Consider the following 6,000-nt stretch of genomic DNA (forward strand, 5'->3'; position numbering starts at 1 on the left):
TATGCAAATAAATGGGATCAGAATACCACTGTCTACTGTTTCATACTAAAAACAGAAGTTCTTTCCAAAATAGAAGGCAAGTTTTGTTAAGAGTTGATGAGCTTAAAGAATAACTGAAATTTTTGGGAGTGTGAATGATTCTCACTTTGCAGATTTGTTGAAGGATCGTTCTTGGCCTCAAAAACTGGCTTGGCTTGCTTAGCTGACATTCTTGAGCACTAGAATGAAAATTCCAAGGACAGAGTGAAAATATATTAGTGTTTGCTGACAATGTTTATGGATTCAAAGCAAAAACGAAACTGAAAAAGTGAAGGTAAAAATGTTTTAATTGGATGTCTAGTCAGTGTATAATTTAAGACGAGTAACATTTGGATGCCTTAAGAAAAGTTCCATAAGTATTTTTAAATACTTGACATGAAAATGTTTGATTGGACTCAAGAAAAGTCAGTGAATAAAAAGAAGCACTCTAGGTTGGAAGAGTGATAGCACACTTGAATTAACAATTTAAATACATCATATCTGAATTCTGATAAATGTAGCAAAGATGCTTCTGTCCATATTGCTGCATATGCAAGCAACACTTATAAAGAATTTGAATGGATCATCTTTAAAAATTCTTTATCAGGAGTCGCATGTGATCAGTCTATCCATTAAAACCTGATATGCTAGTGGAATCAAGCTCAAGTTTATCATTAAGATTTTAAAGATTTTATTTGGAAGAACACAAAATTTGTATTTTATTTGCTTTATCATAATTACATAAAGAAAATGCATATATATATTCTTTTACCAAGCCCGTATCGATACCCCCAAATCTCCATTTTACCTCCAGTGTACTGCACCTCTATTGTCATTTTCTCTGTATGCCTTGATGTGCAAAAGGTTGGAAAGCTCTGCCCTCTAGTGAAGTCCATCAGCTGATGAGCTTCCCCTTGCACATGGAGCTTCCAATCGGAATCTTACTGTTTCTTTCTTAACTATGAATAGATAATCAAAGATCACTCAGGCCTTAGAGGCAAGCCTCCAAAAAGAAAGGGACCTAAACTGACAATTAAAAAAAGGGAATTGGGAGGTTAAATAGGAACCAAAAACTACTGAATTGACAACAGTGGCTGCTACAATGGACTCAAGTATAACAACGATTGTGAGGATGGTGCAGGACCGGGCCGTGTTTCGTTCCGTCGCACACAGGGTCGCTGTGAGTCGGAACCGACTTGACGGCACCCAACAACAGCAACAAAAACCACTAACCATAAAATATTGATAAATTGGACTTCACTCAAGTTAAAAACTTGGCTACACACAATATCATCAAGAAGGTAAAGACAACTCACTTCATAGAAAATATTTGCAAATCATCTGATAAGAGACGTGTCCGAAAATATATAATGATATCTTACAGCTCAATAATAAAAACATAAATAATCCAATTTAAAAATGGGCAAGGATCTAAACAGACATTTCTCTGGAGATTTACAAATGCCCAGTAAGCACATGACAAGTTTCTCAACATCATTAGTCATCAGGGGAATGTGAGTTGACACCACAATGAGACACCACTTTATGCCTCTAAGATGCCTATAACAATAATAAACAGAAAATAAGTGTTGGGAAGGATGTGGAGAAACTGGAACACTCCTTGTACATCGCTGGTGAGAATGAAATGATGCAGCCGCTGTGGAAAGCAGTGCACCAATTCCTCAAAAACTTAACAGAGAATTGCAGTTTGACCCAGAAATTCTAGGTACCTACAAAAATTGAAAACATGCAGTGCCATGGGTTTCTCTTATATATGCCTTTCTGGTCTTGGATTTATACTTCTGACAAATAGATTGGCTAGGGCATAATCTTGCTCAGTATACTATGCAAATAAAAAAACCAAACGAAACTCGTTGCGATCCAGTCAATTCCAACTCAGCACCTCATAGGACAGAGTAGAACTGCCCCATAGGGTTTCCAAGGAGCGGCTGGTGGATTCAAACTGCCCGCCTTTTGGTTAGCAGCCAAGCTCTTAACCACTGTGCCACCAGGGCTCCACTATGCAAATAGGGTGCATAAAGCTGCCTAATAGGGTTAAGTGACCTTGAGGGAACTGGTCGATATCTATGCAAATTGAGTTACTGTGGTCTGCTGAGGGGATTGGTCAGTTCATGGTCTGGCTGGGAGGGAGGGCCATGCCTTGAAATTGAATATAAGGGCCAATCCCACAGAGGGCTGAACGCCTTTGAGCAGGAGTTTTGCTGGTGGAGTGGAGCTAAAGAGCTGTAATACCTAAGCAAGGCAGAGACCTAGAGATGGTCTGCAGGCTGGCATGACTGAAAGAAGGGCCATTGGCTGGCACAGCCGAGAGAAAGCCTGGTGGTGGGCACAGCCAAGAGAAGGGTCTGCCTGTGGGCACAGCTGAGAAGGAGCTGAGAGCTGTCCTGGTTGGAAGCTGTCCTAACGGACACACTAACCTGTCTCCTGAATTGTATGTTACTTCCAAGTTGATCCTAATCGTGAGTTGGAGTCTGTAACTTGCTAATAAACCATGTAGTCATGAGTATGGTCTGTGAGTTCTGTGTGGCCATTGCAACGAATTACTGAACCCAGCAGAGAAGTAGAGCCGTGGGGAGGACAGCTGGTGTCAGAAATGATGAAAAAGTTGGGAGAGTGGAGGTATGTTTGACATCCACCTCACAGGAATCCGCTTTGGGCTGATCCTGATTCTCATCCCTCCTGGTGGATGTGTACTAGGCCTGACGTTACTATATTACAGCATATGTTTATACAAAACCGTGTACATGAATGTTCACAGAGCATTACTTATAGCCAAAAAGTGGACATGAGTCAAGTGTGTATCCACTGACGAATGGATAAATAAAATGTGATACATCTGTAAGATGGACTATGATTTGGTAGTAATAATGACATACTGTCATATGCTACAACATGGATGAACTTGAAAATTTTTCACTAAGTGAACGAAGGCAGTCACAAAAGACCATAGATTGTATGACTCCATTTGTATGAAATATCCAAAACAGGCACATCTATATACAGAAAACGTAGATTAGTGTTTTCCTAAGGTTGGGAGTTTGCCAGGAGAATGGGGACTGATGGCTAATAGGTACAAGGTTTCTTTTCGGGGTGATGAAAATGTTCTGAAATCAATTTGATGAATGTGTAACTGTGAATATACTAAAACTCATTGAAATGTGTATTTTAAATGGGTGAATTTTATCTTAGGGCTGTTAAGAACTTCAGTTCATCCAAAGGCATGATTAAGAGAGTGAAAAGGCAAGTCACAAGCTAGGAAAAGATACTTCGAATAAATACATCTGACAGAATTTATAACCAGAATATATAGGAAGAAAGACAACCTGTGATAACCAGCTTCCAAAATGGTCCCCAATGATCCTTGCCTCTTGGGATTTACACCCTTTTTAGATAGTCCATTCCCACTTTGATTTAGGCTGACTTGGTGGTGCACTGGTTAAGAGCTTGGCTGCTAATCAAAGGTCAGCAGTTCAAATCCACCAGTCGCTCGTTGGAAACCCTATGGGGCAGTTCTGCTCTGTCCTATAGAGTCACTATGAGTCAGAATCAACTCGACAGCAATGGGTTTGGGTTTGGGTTTGTGTAACCAGTAGTGTATTACCAAAATGACGACGTGTAACTTCCAAAGCTTGGTCATAAAGGACGTGGTAGCCTCCACCCTGCACTCTGTGGGGTCACTCACTCTAGGGAAGGCCAGCCACAGTGTTGTGAGGAAACTCTTAAGCCACCACCATCTTGCCAGCCATCTGACTAATCAATTAGAAGTGATCCTCCAACCCTAGTCAAGCCTGCAGATAATGGCAGTCTCAGCCAGCATCTTGACTGCAACTTCATGAGAGACCTCAAGCCAGAACCACCCAGCTAAGCCCCTCCAGAATTCCTGACCCACAGAAAAATGTGAGATAATAAATGCTTATTTTTATTTATTTTTAGTTTTTCATTTGCAGTTTTTACACATGAATTGTTTTAGGACATTAGTTGCAATCCCCACAATGTGTCAGCACTCTTGCCCTTTCCCTTTCCACCCTGGGTTCTCAGTGACTAAATGTTTATGATATAGTAAATCTCTAGGTCTTGAGGTAACTTGTTATGCAGAATAAACAATAAACACACAACTCAATTTTTTTAAATGGACAAAATTTTGGATAGGCATTTCCCATAAAAAAAAAAAAAAGGATATCCAAATGTCTAATAAGTTTGGCAAGGAAATTAAAATTAAAGCAGCAGTAAAATATATAGCCATTAGAATGACTAAAATTAAAAAATTGACACCACCAAGTGCTAATGAGGATATGGAGCAACTGGAACTTTTGTACGTTGCCAGCAGGAGTATAAACTGGTACAACCACTTGGGAAAACTATGGCAATATACATTAAAGCTCAGTCTTCATATACACTTTAAAAAAAATAAAACATTGCTGTAGAGTCGACTGCGACTCATTGTGACCTTATAGGAGGGAGTAAAACTGCCCCATAGCGTTTCCAAGGAGCAGCTGGTAGATTGAAACTGCCATCCTTTTGGTTAGCAGCTAAGCTCTTAACTACTATGCCACCATATACCCTATGACCCAGCAATTTCCCTCTGGGATATACTCACTGGAATGAGTGCTTACATCCACCAATAAACATGTATAAGAATGTTCATAGTAGCTTTATTCATAAGAGGCCCAATCTGGAAACAAATGCCCTTAAACAGTAAGTGAATAAACAAATTGTGGTACACTTACACAGTGAAATATTACACAGCAATAAAAAAAATGAACAACATTTAATTACATGGATGAATCTCATAGACATAATATTGTTGAGTGAAATAAACCAGACACAGAAGATACCGTATGATTCCATTTGTATGAAGTTAAAGATTAGGCAAAACTAATTGTTGATAGAATCAGAATAGTAATTACTTCTTAACCCGTTGCCATCAAGTCAATTCAAACTCATAGCAACCCTGTAGGACAGAGTAGAACTGCCCATAGGGTTTCCAAGGTTGTAAATCTTTACAAAAGCAGACTACCACATCCTTCTCCTGCAGAGCAGCTGGTGGGTTCAAACTTCCGACCTTTCTGTTAGCAACCGACCACTTTAACCACTGAGCCACCAGGGCTCCTTCCAGAAAGTAGAATAGAGTACAAAAAACAAAAAGATGGAAAATATGGGTAGTAAGAAAAAAATCAGAGAATTATTTTAAGAGATTAGGAACAACAGGATTTGCAGAAAGAGAGACCAGAGAATATGGAGGGAAGACAATTATTTAAGATATAAAAACCAAACCCGTTGCTGTCGAGTCGATTCCAACCCATAGCGACACTAGAGGACAGAGTAGAGCTGCCTCATAGGGTTTCCAAGGAGCGGCTGGTGGATTTGAACTGCCAGCCTTTTGGTTAGCAGACGAGCTCCTCTTTTTCCAATTTTTTAAATTTTACTTTAGATGACGGTTTACAGAACAAATAGTTTCTCATTAAACAGTTAGTACACATATTGTTTTATGACAATGGTTAACAACCCCACGACATGTCAATACACTGTCCCTTCTCAACCATGGGTTTCCTATTACCGGCTTTCCTGTCCCCTCCTGTCTTCTAGTCCTTGTCCCTGGACTGTTGTGCCCCATTAGTCTCATTTTGTTTTATGGGCCTGTCTAATCTTTGGCTGAACGGTGAAGCTCGGGAGTGACTTCATTACTGAGCTAAAAGGGTGTCTGGGGGCCATACTCTGGAGATTTCTCCCGTCTCTGTCAGGCCGGTAAGTCTGGTCTTTTTTTGTGAGTTAGAATTTTGTTCTACATTTTTCTCCAGCTGTGTCCGGGACCCTCTGTTGTGATCCCGGTCAGAGCAGTCAGTGGTGGTAGCCAGGTACCATCTAGCTATACTGGACTCAGTCTGGTGGAGGCCTTGGTAGCTGTGGTCCATTAGTCCTTTGGACTAATCTTTTCCTTGTATCTTATTTTCTTCATTCTCC

This window comes from Trichechus manatus, unplaced genomic scaffold, assembly GCF_000243295.1.
Source record: "Trichechus manatus latirostris isolate Lorelei unplaced genomic scaffold, TriManLat1.0 scaffold00092, whole genome shotgun sequence".
NCBI lineage: Eukaryota > Metazoa > Chordata > Mammalia > Sirenia > Trichechidae > Trichechus > Trichechus manatus.